Below are 16,673 nucleotides of genomic sequence, written 5' to 3'. Positions count from 1 at the left end.
AGGAGTGTCACTCCCCAACCACCCTCTGCTGATCCCTCTTAATTATCAGCGAGGGTCACGTGCAGTTTGTGCATGGACCCAGAGGGTAGCGAAGCAGCAGGCATGACCACCGCTACACAACTCGGTTCCTTTGCAGGGAAATCCTGCATCCTCTCCTTGGTGGCTTAGCTATGACTGGGTCTGAAGCTCCAAGTGGACCTGTGCGTTTCTGTGCCCGTTGACAATTCAGCATGTCCCGGTTAAGACGCTAGCCTAGATATCAACTCCCCCTGGCAGTCAACAGCACCCTATTTCCAGGGGGCAGTTTCTGGGAGCCAGCTACCTACATTCACCTGCAGGAATTTCACAGTTATTTCCCAAATGTCGTCTCCCAAAGGCATAAGGAAAGCAAGCATCTTTCTTGTTTTTTGCAGCAATTGGTGCCTCTCCTAGCACTGTCTTGTGATGTTTCCTGTCTCTGCTGGTAAAAATTCAAAGTTATTAAGGAATAAAGATTCCAAAGAAGCGAACCCTGTGGCGATGAAACTTGTCAGTGTTAAGCAGAGTCCAACTCAGAGCAACCCGGGAAAGGACTGGGTCCCCAGGTCCCACAAGCGACCTTCTCCCCTCACTGAGGTTGCCTTGCAAGTGGGACTTAGCCTCTCTGCTTTTGTCCCCTCCTTGGTAAAATCAAGACATTAATTCGAAAAGCCAGAGGAACTGTTGGGCCCACCAGGAGCCCAGGGGCTGCCCACCTGTCCCACAAGTGACACCTGTGGGTATTTATATAAGTTATCCCTTTGAACAAGTCAGCTGGGCTATCTCGGCCCTCACGCCTTAGGCACCTGCTTAATTAAGACCAACTCCCAACCTCCCCAGATTCATTTGGGAGAAGGAGAACTCACAACACATTATTTATTCCTGAGTTCAGCTTTTAAAAATGCATCAGCAAGTCTACAAATGAGTGGATGGGATAGGACAGGCACTGTGCAAAGATTTGTTTATTTGAAAAGCAGAGCCATGGAGAGAAAGGAGAGACAGAGACCCTCCACTTACTGCTGCAGATCCCCAGATGGCTGCAGCACCGGGGGCTGGGCCTGGCCAAGGCCTCCCTCATGGCTAGGTCTGCAGCCTCCTGGGTGCATTAGAAGGAAACTGGATTGAAAGCGGCAGCCCTCTGGGATGCTGGCAAAGCAAGCAGCATCTTCTGCTGCTGCCCCACCATGCTTAATCCCTGTAATGGCCTCACATGGAGATGGGAACTTGGTCCCTGCCACCCATCCCTCAATGCAGAATCTGAGAACTTGGTATTACAGGCACTTCTCAGGTCTGCTACAGCTCGCCTGTGGAGGAGTCAGAGTCAGAACTCAGGGCTGTGCAGCAGGCCTCACTCTGCCACAAAAATAGGATCAAAGAGCATCAAAGGAGGGAGAGGTAGGGTGACTTGATAGGCTAATCCTCTGCCTGCAGCACCTGTACCCCATACGGGCACCAGTTCCTGTCCCAGCTGCTCCACTTCCAATCCAGCTCCCTTCCTGAGAACTGCAAAAGCAGCAGAAAGTGACCCAACTAAGCTCTGGCCATTGTGGCCATTTGGAGAAGAAACCAGTGGATGGAAGATATCTCTCCCTCCCCCGAGTCTCCCCTTATCTCTCTCAATTCGTCCTTCAGTTAAAAATAAATAAACCTTTAAAGAAAGTAGGCAAGCCAGCCAGCCATGAGAGAGAAGGCCATGTGTATGTCACGGTTAGGAATTCTGGTGCTGGGGTAGCCATCTTGTGGCTGCGACCTCTCCTCCAAGCTGGTCCCAGGCTCTCACTATCCTCAGAATTATCTATCGTTCGCAAAGCAGGTGATGAGGATGGAGCTCGGAGAGGCAGGTGTGCAAAGTGCAGTCGTACCCCATGCCCCAAGCATCCGCTCAGGAAGGGGCTGCAGTCATCTGCATTTCATATTCACTTATTTAATGCATGCTGACAGCGGGGTGTGTGTGTGTGGCGCGTGTGAGGAGCGGGTGTGATGCGTGTGTCATTGTATAAACGTGGAATTCTGTACCCTTGGTGGAAGCAATGTTGGGTCTCTGCATCCTTGCTTTAAATGTTTCCTTTCCAAGTATCTGTGGTGTGTGAGTTATGCTAAAACGGTGGGAAGCGCTGACGCTCCTCGCTCTGAAAATACCAAACCATGCACCGGGGCTGATGGGTCGGGCGGCTAAGTCCGAGGTACAAACGCAGCTCAGCCACAGTGACGGGGTTCTAGAAGCCGACGGGACGTGGGAGGCCCATGGAAAGAGTGGATTGTTGTTCACACTTCAGCTTTGATTCGGAGACACCTGTGAAAGAGAATCATCCTCTCCCAGTACTTACTGGTTATTTTATTTCCAGAAAACAAGCTTGTTATTTTAGCCAAGGTAAATTGCTTTGGCGTGCGGGTCCCCGTCTGTGATAAAGGAACAGCGACACCTAGTGCTAGCGCATGGTTTATTTCTTCTCAGCTGGCTTCTCTCTGAGCCTAAAAATGATGGCTGCGTGTGAGAGCAAGGAGCCAGCGCTGGAGTGGCAGAGGAAAAGCTGGAAAGGCAGAGACGTGAATACAGTAGAAAAATTCACTTTCACGTCTCCTATAAAATTGTTGGATATTTTCTCCTCCCACAAAAATAGGCTTGTGCAACAGGCTCCAAGTGACTTAGTTCCAGTTCCAAGTAAAAAAAAAAATGTTTGGAACCACCTGCTTTTTCTTCCTGGTGTTGATGAAGCAGATTGGCAGAGACCTGCCTCAAAAGCGCATTTTGTTTCACTCATTTACATATTAATATTTCCCAAGTACATTTCCATGTTCCAGTGCCATAGCCCCATTATTTAAAAATTCGTCTGAATATGCAGCAATACGTTTTCAGAACAGCATAGAACTTAACACAAGCCACCAGGGAGGAAGTAGCAGAATACGGCTAGGTTCCATGGCTGCTCAGCTGACTGCGGGAGAGTCCACAGGGCCACCTTGGGCCGGGTGCAAATCACAGCAGGCAGCCCCCCACCCCAAAGCAGGGACAGGAGCGGGCGTCGTGCCTGGGGGAGGACTGGAGTTTGTGAACCCAAGGGTGTGGGAGGGATGAGTGCTCCCCAGGCTGCAGGTACAGCCATGCCCCACCCTCCCTCCTCCCCTCCCGCCCCTTCCCCCCCACCCAGTCCTCTCCCCAGTCTTCCCTTTTACCTTGGCTCTCCCTGCCAACACTGTGGCTACTTCTCCTGCAGAGCTGGCTCCCAAAGCCAGTCTTCCCATACAGAGCTTCGGTCCTGCCTCCCGGCACCTGCTGGGACATCCAGAAAAGGGAGTCCTCCAAAGAGCGAGGAAACCTCCGGTCAGGGCAGACAGGTCAAAGTCAGACGTGAGAATGATGGGGGACAGTGTGCACCTCTCAAGATGGACAGCCTGGGGTCATCCAGAAAGATCCTGAGAGGAGAGCTAGGTCCCTGGGGCTTGCTCACGGGCAGTCTGTCTTGGAGGCACACATCAGTGCAGAGCTGAGAGTCAGGAGCGCTACCCTGTCTGTTGGGGCTGAGCCAGCACACAAGCAGGTGTCTGGTGAGAGGCAGCAGGTGTTCTGGGTGGGGGAAGGAGGCAAGCTGTACAGTTCTCTAGTTCTGCTTCTGCCCCAGTCAGTCTACCAGGGTTTCAACTGGGAGAGTCAGTCAGTGACTTCAGGAGAGAAACTTAGCAGCCCTCATCCTTGTTCACACATGATTTTATTTTTTTTTAAGATTGATTGATTGATTTGAAAATCAGAGCTATAGCAAAAGAAGAAGAGGTAGAGACAAAGAGAGATCTTCCATCCACTGGTTCTCTCCCCAGATGGCCACAACGGCCAGGGGTTCAGGCAGACCACAGTCAGGAGCCAGAAGCTTCTTCCTGGTCTGCCACGCAGGTGGCAGAGGCCCAGGTACTTGGGCCATCTTCCACTATGTTTCCCAGGCCATTAGCAGGGAGCTGGATGCGAAGTGGGACAGCCAGAATTCGAACTGGCTCCCTTATGATATGTCAGCATCACAGTTGATGGCTTTATGCACTGCATCGCAACATGAGCCCTGCTTTACCCACTCATGGGACACAGCTGCACCAGGCGCCGTCTGAGCACGGGGTGTATTGCAGGTGTGCGAGACACAGCTGTGGTCCAAAGATGCAAAGCCATTGCCTTCATTTGCTTATATTCTACCAACCAATGCCTGCCTGTCCCAGTGCATCAGGCAGATGGGTGGACACAATTCCCATAAAAGGCAGGTGGAGGACCCCTCAGATTTTGCAGCTACTAACTCCACCGCTGAGATGAGAAAGTGACCCAGACAGCACACAAATGAAAGGAGATGGCCACAGCCTGATGACCTGTCACGGAGTGTGTTATACACAGGGGATATTGATAAATGCATCTTTAGGGAATCTCATTGCAGCAAGAACATCATGTGTGTGCTGACACAAACCAGGACAGTCTAGCCCAGTGCATGCCTAGGCTAGCCCATGGGACTGCAAAAAGTTCGTGGAAAATGAGATTTAAAATTAGGTGTCTTTTGGTTGCAAAAAAAAAAAAATGAAACCCATGCCTCTCATAAAGTCCACCTACATGTATTATGAACAAATGCTGCATGAATTGCAACCCATCTTTGCACCAAAATAAGCCTGCCTTTCAATCCCATTTCCATCAAGCATTTTTGAAGGCCCCCTGTACGTGGTGTACAGTCTACTGCTGCCAGCACCACGTTGAACAAACAAGATGCAAACATAAGAAGAGAGGCAAGGCCTGCTACGTGGAGCACAGCAGAGTGTTACTAAGTAGAAATGTGGTCTGAAAGAGTAAGGCAAAGGGTTATAGTGCAGTACAGTTTAGCAGTATGGTACAGTAAACTCCTGAGTTGGCAAACTTGTCTTTGACCATTGTCCAGTGACTGGGTGTGCAGCACCTCCACACACATGTGCATACATTGAGTTGGGCTGTGGTAGTCTGACCTCCACCACGGCACAGAGTAATGGGGCTGTCTAGTTCCGTGATAATATTAGAGGTCCACCATCATGCATGAGGCCCGAGGCTGAGTCGGGTGTTAGGTTGTGGCACATGACTGTCACAGCCGTTCTTTCATCCTCGCAACAGAGGGGCTGCAGCGTGGGTGAACGGGACAGGTAGCACCCGCGGTAAGAAGGCGGGAGGCAAGGAAGCAGAAAACCAGCAGTGATGGGACAGGCGGGCACCCGCTGAATCATGCCTGTAGGTATCGCAGGTGACAATGGCTGCACAGAAACCACCATCTCATGCAGCCAATGGGTACGATGAAGGTGGAAAGGAAATGGCAGGGAGCTGTGAACAGGACCCTTCGCTGCTTCTCTTGGTGACAGAGGGGTGGAGAGAGTGAGAGCAGAAGTAGCACTGGAGACGTCCTGCCCCATCAACAGCTGGAGGGCCCAGGGCACGGCAGGAGAGCTCAGACTCCCGTGTCCTTTGGGGCAGGAGACACAGGCCACAGCATTCACGCAGCTGCCAGCCATGCGTAGGGTGGGAGGAACTGCATCCGTCGTCATAGGCTCGGCTCCTCTGCAAGATGAGTTTAATTTCCTGCGAATGATAAGAGAGTTAGTATTTAACACGGAAACCCATGAATTTCCCAGCCCGTGCATAATCGAGTCTTTGGCAACCGCAGGCTCTCCCCGCGCGTTTAGCTGCAGACTGCTCCGCGGCTGCTGGAGGGTAATTTGCCTTCCGTGCCTTCTGAGCTCTGAGCTTCATCAGGAAGATTCTCTTCCTCTGTAACAGGGTGCCAGGAGGAGAGGCTGTACCCACCCCTCGCTCTGTGGAGGGGCCGCGAAGTCTGGAGGGGCACACACATTAGCAGAAGGAGAACACCCCCGTTGAGCTGGCTTTTTTCTGTCTTTGAAAACAAAAGGGCAGAAGTTCAGAGAGAGCTGCAGAGTTGGTCTTCCAGAGGAGATTGGCAGATGTGGCTCTTCACTTCCCACTGGAGGTGGGAGGGTGAGCAGCACCCAGCAGCCTTTTGCAGCAGGAATTCCCGAGGTTCCCAAGGTGATGTGGGTTGAGCAGGGAGCCTGCTGGTGCTGGCCTGGACAGCCTGAGTCAGGTCTACAAGCACCCACCCACCGTGGCACCCCCAGGGGAACCGCCTCGACCCCATTTGGGAAGATGGTGCAGGAAAAGAGTGGTCATTCAAAATCGCATTTTAAAATTAGCTCCCTTGGAGCTGGGGAGATTCCGCATCTCATTTGTCTGGCATTATCCATGTTTCAGAGAAGGGACCGTGTGGTTCCCTGCTCTGCTTGGCTCACATGGCCTACCAAAAGAGGAGTCCTCAACCCTTGGCAGCTGGCTTGGCAGAAACCCTGCTGTGCTGCCAGCCCTGCTCCTGGGACTGCAGCCCACCACGCCAGCCACACCTGTCCCCACCCACCCACGGAGCTCTCACCTGCTCCGCCTGGGGCTGCCTCCTCCCAAGCCCCCACTGCAGTGCCCCACAACCCAGTGCCCTCTGTGGCTCCTTCCAGCTGTGTGCCAACAGATGGCTGAGTGTATGAAACAGGCTTCTCACTGAGCTGCACAGAAGAGAGGCCAGGAGGGTCTTGGCATGGGGTGAGGAATGCCCATGCCATGAAGGCGGTGATCCAGGAGAGTCCCTGCAGAGAGGGAGAGAGGGCGCCACAGCCCCACACATGTCCCCACTTCTCCTTTCAAACTTTCCTCACCTGGCTTGCTGGTATCACTCCGGGATTTGGGAAAGGCTGCAGAGTTTGCAAAGGAGTCAAGTTTGAGTTTGCTCTCACTGGCCTAAGGGCCGCTCCTGAGACTCTGCAGGTCTGTGGTCAGGAGGCCAGTGGGAGCACAGACAGGCTCATCTTTCACTCTGTTCTGTCCCCAACACATGAGCAGATGTAACCTGGATGCATGGAGGAAGGGACTGAACTGTGGAGCAAGTGCGTGAGTGAGTGAGTGAGTGACCTGGGATGGGTGGAAGAATGGGTGGCCAGGGACCTCCAGTGGTCCAAGGGCTGCCGGCTGAGACGCCCTCGCTCACAGCAGCGGCACAGGCCTATGCCACCAGGCCTCCCCATCCACTGCTCGAGGGCAGCTGCACTCCAGCCCCATGCTGCGGCCAGCAGCTCCCGTGTGCTCTGGGCCTGCACCTGTCACCTGTTTCGCCCCAGGGACTGCAAGCAGAAAGATCACTGGCACCCAGCTTACCGCTTCTATCCACGATGTACATAAAGACAGAATTTAATCTCCAATTTCAAATACCCCCTGAAATATCTTCCGATCCTGCACCTCAGTTGAGAAGCAAAATGTGTTGGACTTTTAGGAGAATGGATCTCTACTCAGATTTATAGAGATACCTAGCAGTTCTATTGATCGAAGCCAACTGCCAGAGCCTGGGGAGTGAGGAAGAGGCAGCCAGGACCGGGACTGCATCTTTCTTCAGGCCCTGAAGGTTACGCTGTCACAGGGGCCGGGCTGCAGGACCTGCATTTGTGGAGTGTGCTCTGAAAGAGGGCTTTATATTCTCATTCTGGGGATTGTGTGCATGGCAAAGGATATCAGGATGTTGGGACTTGATTTCATTTGCTCAGTGGCAGCCTTATGTGAGTGTCTGGAACCTTCCAGCAGTCTAAGAATGTCAAGCCAGCACATCACCTCTCCTTGATCTGAGAAGGGCTTCCGGTACACAAGCCGCTCACCCGTGCCTTGAGAAAGGGGCCACCCTGAAAGGGACTGGGCCTTTTCCGGTCTGGCGCACCTGTCTCAGATACAGCATCCCCATGAGCCACTTGGTAATTTCATCCCAAACATTCTACTCTGGGAGCCATATGGCCGTAATAACCTGGCACGTCAGAGAACACGTAATGGTCTAATAGCCTCAGATTTGCTGTCCAAATGAAGCGTGTTTTCCATCATGTAGCTGGAGTCTTAGAAATTCCCCTTTCTGTACGCAGCGTCTGCGAGACACCGCACGCTTGTCTGTGACTTTGAGGGGTTCAGACGCACATGGACAGAGGCCTCCCCTTTTTTGGGTAGCATTTCTTCAGGCGTCTCCCAGTGTTGATTCAACAAAACAGTGGGGGGATTACTCTTTGTTAATGTGTGTAAAGCATTCCAAGGGACACGGGTACGAAAAGTGTCCTCCAAGCAGTGGTGCCCGTGGTGTGCCCACCGTCTCTGCTTCCTGCACCTGCTGTCCACCTGCCCCTGCCAACCCTCTGCCCAGTGCAGAAATGCCACCTCAGTCCTAAGTGGGGCTCGGCACGTGAACCCCAACCCAGGGACTCGCCAAAGAACATTTCTTCAGTGAAAAACTAGAACTTTCATGACAAACACAATGTGTGCTTATTGGAAAAAAAAAAAAGGCAGAAAACTACACACAAATAGAAAAAGAGGAAACAAAATAGAAAGTAGCCAGAATCCCACACAGCTGGAATAGTAGGGAGCTTTGTGAATATTTTTTTTACAAACACGCACACACACACATATTAATAGAAATGAGCTCATGCTAATTTGCCTCTTCACCAGCCTTCCACCCTGAACAGTGTGCCATAAACCACTCTATTTCTCTAATACCATTTTTTTAAAGATTTATTTTTTTTTATCGGAAAGGCAGATATACAGAGAAGAGGAGAGACAGACGGGAAGATCTTCAATCCAATGGTTCACTCCACAAGCAGCCGTAATGGCTGGAGCTGAGCTAATCCGAAGCCAGGAGCCCAGAGCTTCTTCTGGGTCTCCCACGCAGGTGCAGGGTCCCAAGGCTTTGGGCTGTCCTCGACTGCTTTCCCAAGCCACAAGCAGGGAGGTGGATGGGAAGCAGGGCTGCCAGGATTAGAACCAGTGCCTATACAGGATGCTGGCACATTCAAGGCAAGGACTTTAGCGCTAGACTATCGCACTGGGCCCTAATAGCTTTTTTATTATTATTATTTTATTTCTTTTCATTATTGTCATCTTATGATGCAGTTCCATAGGCCCTGGGATTTCCCTTGTGCCGTCCTCAATTCCCTCCCCCCTCACTGAGTTTCCCTGTATCATTACTGTAGTATACTTCTCCATACACAGTCATACGTTCATCATTGTGGGCCTGGACAATGGCAGAGAGTCCAGCAAACTATTGTCAGGATGCATCTAATGGTTTCATTGAGAGTCCATCTTTGTCTGGAAGTGGAGATGCACACTGCACTGTATACTCACATCTGGATATGACAGTTTCCATTACACAATTTCTATACATCCACTTAAAATCAAAAGCCACAAAACAAAATCAACAACAGGAAGAAAAAAGAAATCCAACAATACCATGAAGTTAAATAACATGCTACTGAATGACTAATGTGTCGCTAAAGAAATGAAAAAGAAAGTCAAGAACCTTCTGAAAGAAAATGATGCTACTGTATGATCTATGAGTCATTGAAGAATTTAATCACAAGAAAGTGTTTCAATAAGATGAAACTAACAAAAAAATCCAAATCCATGAAATATATTTCTGCTGATCTTTTTTGGTAAAATGAGTCTCCTGTAGGCAACAAATAGATGGGTTTTGCATTTAATCCAATCTGTTAGTCTATGTTTGATTGATGAGTTTAAGCCATTTACATTCAGGGTTACTATGAATGGGTGGTACTTTGGTCCTGTCATTTTAGCAATGGGTTGTTCATTAGTTTAGTCTTCTGTTGTCATTGAACTGGGATGTTCTTCCCATTTGCCTTTGTTTTGGTGGACGCTATTCCTCTCCTCTGTCAAGAGAACATCTTGAAGTATCATTTATAGGACAGGTTTGGAAGAGGCAGGTTCTTTTAACTTTTCTTTACTGTGAAAGAATTGTATTTCAGGGACAAAAGAAAGCTTTGCTGGATATGTTATCCTAGGCCGACAATTTTTTTCTTTTAGAATCTGAATATGTCACTCCATTCTCTTCTGGCCTGTAAAGTTTCCTGTGAGAGGACTCCTGTGATTTTAATTGGAATTCCTTTATATGTCAATCAAATTTTTCACGTGCACATTTAAGGATCTTTTGTTATGTTCAATTGAAGAGAGCTTGATGGTCATGTGTCATGATGAAGATCACTTTGATCAACACTGTTGGGAGTTCTGTGCCCCTCCTGGATCCTGTTTCCCATTTTTTTCTCCAGATTAGGGAAATTTTCCCTTATTATTTCATTGAATACACCTTTAATCCCAACTTGTCTCTCTCTCTCTGCACCTTCTGGGACTCCCATAACTTTTATATTTGGCCTTTTAATAGTCTCTTTCAATTCTTGAAAACTTTTTTTAGCCTGATCCAGCTCTACTTCCAGCTTTTTCCCCCTGGTAACAGGAAATATCTTCTAATTCTGAAATTATCTTGTTCTGCCTCCATTCTATTTTGGAAACTCTCCACTGTACTTTTAATTTGCTCCTCTGTATTCTTCACTTCTGATATATCAGCTTTCATTTGATTCATTTCCTATGTGACATATTCCTTAAATTCCTTGAATGCCTGCTTTATGTGCTTCTTGTTGCTGATAGAAGTTTTATAACAACTGTTTAGAATTCTGTGTTCCCCATTTTCTCGATGTCTTCCTCAGTGAACTCTGAGGTAAGCTTTTGCTCCTTTGCAGGGAAGTCTTCAGTAATATTCATTGAGCCTCTGTCTCTTCTTTTGCTCTTGGTAATTGTACTTCTGGTTAGCAGATTCTTCTCCTGGGGGCAGGTTTCTAAGCTCTGTCACCCACAGGTCTACAGTTCAATTTTACTTATTGCAGTTGATACACTTTGTTGTGTACCACTCCATCAGTTGTGCCACTCCATCCAGCGAGTTCCAGGTCTGGGTTCCTACGTTAGATTTCCACCATGGTCTTTATAGCCCCGGCTCCTGGCTCACCACTCTCCACCTCCTGTGATACCGTGCTGAGGCTGCACCATTGTCTGTACAACCTTTCTCCCACTTCTGGTTGGAGCAGGTCCCAGGATTAGGGAGACACCAGGTATCCTATATGGCTAGGTTGTTGGTGGTGCTGAACTTGCTGGAACCTGTTGTTCGTTAGGTCTGGGGGCCACACAGACCTATTTCGACCCGTATGATGCCAAAGTTGGTATTATTTTCCTGTGAGACCAGTGCAATGCACTGAGCTCAGTGAGTTCTCTCCCAGCTCAGCACATGCGCAGCTCACTGCTGTCTCTGCAGTCTTAAATGGTTCAAAATGGTGCCTGATGTGCAACTACTAAAGTTCTTGATCTGCTGGCCATCAGGTCTGAGGGCTACCCAGACCTGTCTTGGGTGGAACCTGTAGGATGCCATGTTGTTGCGTTTTGCTGAGCCCAAAATCAGTTCACTCCCAGCTCAGTGCATCCGCAGTACTGTCGCATAGCCTTTGCCTTCTTAAACTAAATGGCACCCTATATGGCTCTAGGAGGTAGACTGGGTTATGAAATCCACCCTGTTCCTGCACTGCCCATCTGGGATCTGCTGCTCTGTCTCTGCCCCTGGTCAAATCAAAGAAATTAGTAAAACGAGCAGTTCTTTGTCTGTGGTCACCTCCTGAGCTCCTGGTGAAAATCCCTTCCCACCTGGTTGTTGGTGGAGTTTCGGCTGCCAGTGCAATTCAGATCACCACTCGTTGAATGCTTTGGGTTATCAGTCACTGCAACACCACACCATTGTGTCCACTGCTTTCCTGTGTCTGTCAGTCTCCAGGTACCCCGCTGCTATTGTTCTGTCCTCTCCTATTTCCTAGAATGTGTCCTCTCTGTTTCACACTGACTAATGTTTTTCCGTCTGTTTTTATGTGACCTTACCCTATTCTACCATCTCGATTCTCCCTAATAGCATTGTAAAAGTCTCCATTTAGTTAGGCGTGTGTGACACAGAAAGAGCACTCCTACATCTGCTAGTTCGCTCCCCAGATGCCCACACAGTGGCCAGGTCCAGGCTGAAGCCTGGGGTTGGGAACTCAGTACGAACTCCCACAGTGCATAGCAGGAACCCAGTCTTGTGAACTAAGCTGAAGTGAATGGCCAGCTATCAGGTGCTGAGCCTAGGAGCTCTGACAGGGACCATCAGTATCTTAACACAGGTCTTAAGCCCAGGAACAAATGCCCGCCCCCTAGCATCTCTAATGGAGACCACTCATGAGAGGGTGCCGGGATTGATTTAAATGGTTATCTTACAGACTGGCGATAGCTTCCCTGAGCCTTACGTTCAGTGTGTTTCTCTATGGGATGGGTTGGGGGTGGGGAAGGATTATCAAAGAAGAGTTTTGAGGATGCGAACATGGACATGTTTCTAAAGCTCTGCCTGCACGATTTTTCTTCTAGTCTTGAAAAAATATTTACATTGGGAAAGTTTTGCCAAGTTAGTATTCAGTCAAAGCTGCTTTTGGTCATGGATGCATGTTCAGACCTGGTGGCAGCCTGCTCCCCAGAAAGCCCCCATGCCAGCATTCAGACTGGCCATCCCCGCAGGGGGGACCTAACCTCCCTTCCCAACCCACTCCAGCTCCACTTTGGGCAAATGAGAAGCGGAATTTCGTGTTTATTGAGTCAGCACATTTCTACATTTAAGATTCATTAATAATGAATGACTATTAGCAGATTTCTTAGAAATTATGAGCATTTGAGTATGACTTTCTTGCTTTCTATGCAGTTTATAAATCTCCTTATAGTGTAAAAAAAAAACTATGAAACCATGTTTATAAAACTAATATTTTTTTTAAAATTCAACAAATACAGCAGTTTCACTTTAGAGGCTTTTATGAAAATATAATTTGGTGATTTTAAAGTAAATCTTAATTAAGCTTTTCTAAGTTTCTGTTTTATAAAAAAGCACCAAACAAACCCAAGCCCTTGGTTTACTAGAGCAAACAACATCTCAAATAGGCTGGCATTGTGGCATGCCTTGTGGATTGACCCACCACTCGCACCAGCTGCTCCACTTTCTTCCCACCTCCTCACTAATGTGTCTGGAAAAGCGGTGGAAGATGGCCCAACTACTTAGTCCTTTGCCACCAGCATACAGAACCCTCAGCATACAGCATACAGCATACAGAAGCCAGCGCTGGGCTCCTGGCTTCTGCTGGGGCTCTGCCATTGTACTTATCTGGGGAGTGAGCCAGCAGAGGGAAGATTTCTCTCTCTCTCTCTCTGCCTCCCTCCTGTCATCTCTCTGCCTGTTACTCTACCTTTCAAATGAGTAACTACATCATTTCAGCTGTATTTCAACCAGCTGAGAGGCTCCGATCTAAGTGATACTCCCAAGGCCAGTGCACCCTTCAGTTCTCTGCTGACAGCATGCCTGTGCTGACCCCTGATTACAGACCAGCAGGCTGCGATTGGTGGTAGCCTTGCAGAGAGAGCATGACTCTGCCTGGAACACAGGTTGAGACAGACAAGTTCACTACAGTTGAACTTGCTGGCAAGTCCCTGAATATGAGGACATTTTGCCTGAAAAGAACGGAAAGCCCAGGGTGAAGGAAAGTTCAGAAACTGCTTATCGAAAATCCCACAGACACAGTTGTGTGTGTGAATCCTGAGTGGGAGGTCAGTGTTGTGGCACAGAAGGTGAAGCAGCACCTATGGCCTACCTGGACACCACCTGGAGCCCCAGCTGTCCTGCCTCGGATCCAGATCCCTACAGATGCCCCTAGGAAAGCAGCAGAAGATGGCCCACGTGCTTGGACAGCCAGCCAAGCAGAGCTGCGTGAGGCTCCTGACGCTGCCTTGCAGCCAGCCAAGCAGAGCTGCGTGAGGCTCCTGACGCTGCCTTGCAGCCTGGCCATTGTGGCCATCAGGAAAGTGAATACTAGATGAAAGCTCTCTTTCAATTTCTCTCCCTTTCTCTGTAACTTTGACTTTCAAACAGATAAATCAGTCATTTAAAAAAAAAAAAAAAGACTAAGAGCCACTTTGTCTTGACATATAAAGCCTCCTTGTTATTAACATCATAAAGCACAACTCGGGGTCACTACTTCAGGTTGAAACATAGAGAGGGAGGGAGAATGCAACCAAGGGAGGACACTGGAGGGGTCACTGCCGCCTGCTGACGCCCTGCTGCTCAAGGCTTATACCCAGGGCTCTAAGTGGGTTCTCCCACCCCACCTCTGTGAAATCTTAGATTCTTCACACGCACTGTTGGTGGTCCCCCGTAGAAAATCACATTTTTCGGGCCTGGCGCGGTGGCGCAAGTGGTTAAGTCCTCGCCTTGCACGCCCGGGATCCCATATGGGCGCCGGTTCTAATCCCGGCAGCCCCGCTTCCCTTCCAGCTCCCTGCCTGTGGCCTGGGAAAGCAGTCGAGGACGGCCCAAAGCTTTGGGAGCCTGCACCCACGTGGGAGACCCAGAAGAGGCTCCTGGCTTCGGATCGGCATAGTATCGGCCCGTTGCACTCACTTGGGGAGTGAATCATCGGACGGAAGATCTTCCTCTCTGTCTCTCCTCTCTGTATATCCGCCTTTCCAATGAAAAAATAATAAAAAAAAAAAAAAAAGAAAATCACATTTTTCACCGTCCAGCAGAGAAAAGTCCCCTCTTTGAAGGACAGTCCTCCCTGGGAACAGCCGCGTTGTAGGGCTGCAGTGGTGACAGGTGTAGGCCCTCCTTTCATCCTCTCCGTCCTCTACAACCACCTTCTCAATCTCCTAGCGGATGTGAGGCTCACCGCAGGAGCACGCCCGGCTGGGAGGGCTCAGAGCCATGGGCTCTGCTCATGCCACCTAGAAGCAGGCCAGAAATAGGATGGGGAGACCCACCTCCATGGAGAGGTGCCATAGGTGAGCAACAGTCTGGAGAAACAGGTGTGTGAGTATGTAGCTCAAGTCCCAACCCCAATGGCAAATCTTGTCATTGTTTCACCCGCTAAGTTTTATCCAGCCATCATGAAGCAAAGGCCTCTGACATCTTTGGGGACCCAAGTCGTGTTCAGGTTAGAAAGCTGTGCAACTAGAGGAGATAATGGATGGCCAGGCTGCAACTTGATCAGTCTTCCCAACTTCAGTGAAAATAGGTTCACTCTCCAAATGGCTGCAACAGCAGGGGCCATTGCAGGCCAAAGCCAGGAGCCTGGAACTCCATCATTGTCTCCCACATGAGTGGCCGGAACCTTGGCTCATAAGGCATCTTCTGCTGTCTTCCCAAGCACCTTGGCAGGCAACTGGATAGCAAGCAGCCAGAACTCAAACCTGGTTCCCCCACGGGCTACCAGCATCATAGCAAGTGACCTCACCTGGTGTGCCACGACAGTGGCCCCAGTGGACTCTGGTCACATCCCTTCTGCTCATGAGAAGTGAAATTCGAAGAAATAGGGTTTTGGTGCAAGGTCGTGAGATGGGTACTACATGGACTAGTCACAGTATTTTTCCATGATGTTTGAAGAGCACTCACTTGTCTGTGCAAGTGTTGGCCTCCTTTGCCCCTGCCTTGAGGAGGGAGACTTGATGATCTCCTCAAGACCAAGTGCTGGGAGCCCCGCTGAGCATACTTGGGTGAGCCCCAAGAGAACTCAAGTCCAGGGAGAGGTGAGGACCAGAGGCGGGGTGTTAGGACTTCCAAGACTACAATGTTAGATCCTTGCAACTATTTCCAGTTTATTTAGCTCTTCCATTTGCTGATTCATTCCATAGATAGCCAGATCTGAGCCATCTCAGCCAAGGCCAAGAGCCAGGAGCTTCTTACAGGGCTCTCAAGTGAGTACAACATCCTTTACTGCTTTTCCAGCCATGTTAGCAGGGTGCTGGATCAAAAGTGGAGCAGCCAGGATTCAAACCAGTACCCATATGGGCTGCTGGCATTGCAGACCACCGCTTAACCCACTATACCACAGCAATGGCTCCTATTCTGAAGTCTTAATTTTTGATGGTCCGTTTGTGCCTGCAGTGATCTGAATCATGAGGTAGAAAGTCCAGGATAGAAGTTGGTCCCCAGCGGAGAGAGAGTGCCAAAGGAATTGGGAGCCAGTCCATTCTAAAGACAATCCCTATAGGCCATCCAAAGGCTACCATGCTGCCAGAAGGGCATTGCCAAGTGGTCAGTTTTCTGCTCATGGCTGTTCGGCTTCATGAACATCTCTGGTGCCAGGGACCCTGAAGCAATGATGTGCTATGCCCAGCTCACTCACCTGCAAGTCCCGTTATCTTGGCGGCTCCGGGCAGTCGGCCAGGCAGTCCAAGTACTTGCCCTTTAGCTCGGACTTAATTAGTCTGCTTTTGACTTCCTTAGCAAGGCGATAAAATTAGGAGAGGAAGAAAATACTTAGGCAAGGGACAAGTCTCCTAACTCCAGTTTTTCTTCTATGATTTAGCTCAAGGCTGCAAGGTGTGAGTGTTATGGGAAGATAAGGCTTGTCAAGTCGCCTCCTGCTGGTAACCGCCAGGGCATGCCTTATCTCCCGCTAACAGGTATCCAGAGGTCTTCCAGCTGGGCCTAGAACAGGGTTGGGGAGGCTGGTGGCTGTCAGAGCCTCTGTGGGAAGGTGGGAGCAGCCCTTGGAGTGCCTGGCTCCTGGCCACAGTCTGCAGCCAGGGCAAAGATGCCTGTCGGAAGAGGAAGAGGGAGCCAGGGGAGACGTGGGGAGTGCTCCCACTGAGGTCAGGCACCCCCAGAACAAGCAGGAGCACAACTGGCTCAGCTCCCAGGAGGCTGGGGATCAGTCTGCTCTCTCTTCCCCCCTCTTGGAGCTGGAATATTCATGAG

At 49.8% G+C, this 16,673-nt stretch overlaps 1 protein-coding gene and 1 long non-coding RNA gene across 2 annotated transcripts in view; one reads left to right on the top strand and one right to left on the bottom strand.

Annotated features, from left to right (window-relative positions):
• Positions 1 to 16,673, top strand: part of PRKN (parkin RBR E3 ubiquitin protein ligase) — an 888,769-nt gene that overhangs the window by 849,894 nt on the left and 22,202 nt on the right. The gene's annotated exons all lie outside the window — the stretch shown is intronic.
• LOC121146224 lies at positions 4,179 to 16,261 on the bottom strand. Its single transcript, XR_005882167.1, has 2 exons — positions 16,099 to 16,261; positions 4,179 to 5,575 (listed from the first exon to the last, which is right to left on the bottom strand). It is a non-coding gene; the product is annotated as an uncharacterized LOC121146224 (long non-coding RNA).

This window comes from Ochotona curzoniae, unplaced genomic scaffold (genome assembly GCF_017591425.1).
Source record: "Ochotona curzoniae isolate NIBS_2020 unplaced genomic scaffold, NIBS_Ocur_1.0 scaffold_3890, whole genome shotgun sequence".
In the NCBI taxonomy this organism is placed as follows: Eukaryota; Metazoa; Chordata; class Mammalia; order Lagomorpha; family Ochotonidae; genus Ochotona; species Ochotona curzoniae.
Note: the sequence above shows the minus strand (reverse complement) of the source record. Positions and strands in the feature narration are given on the sequence as shown.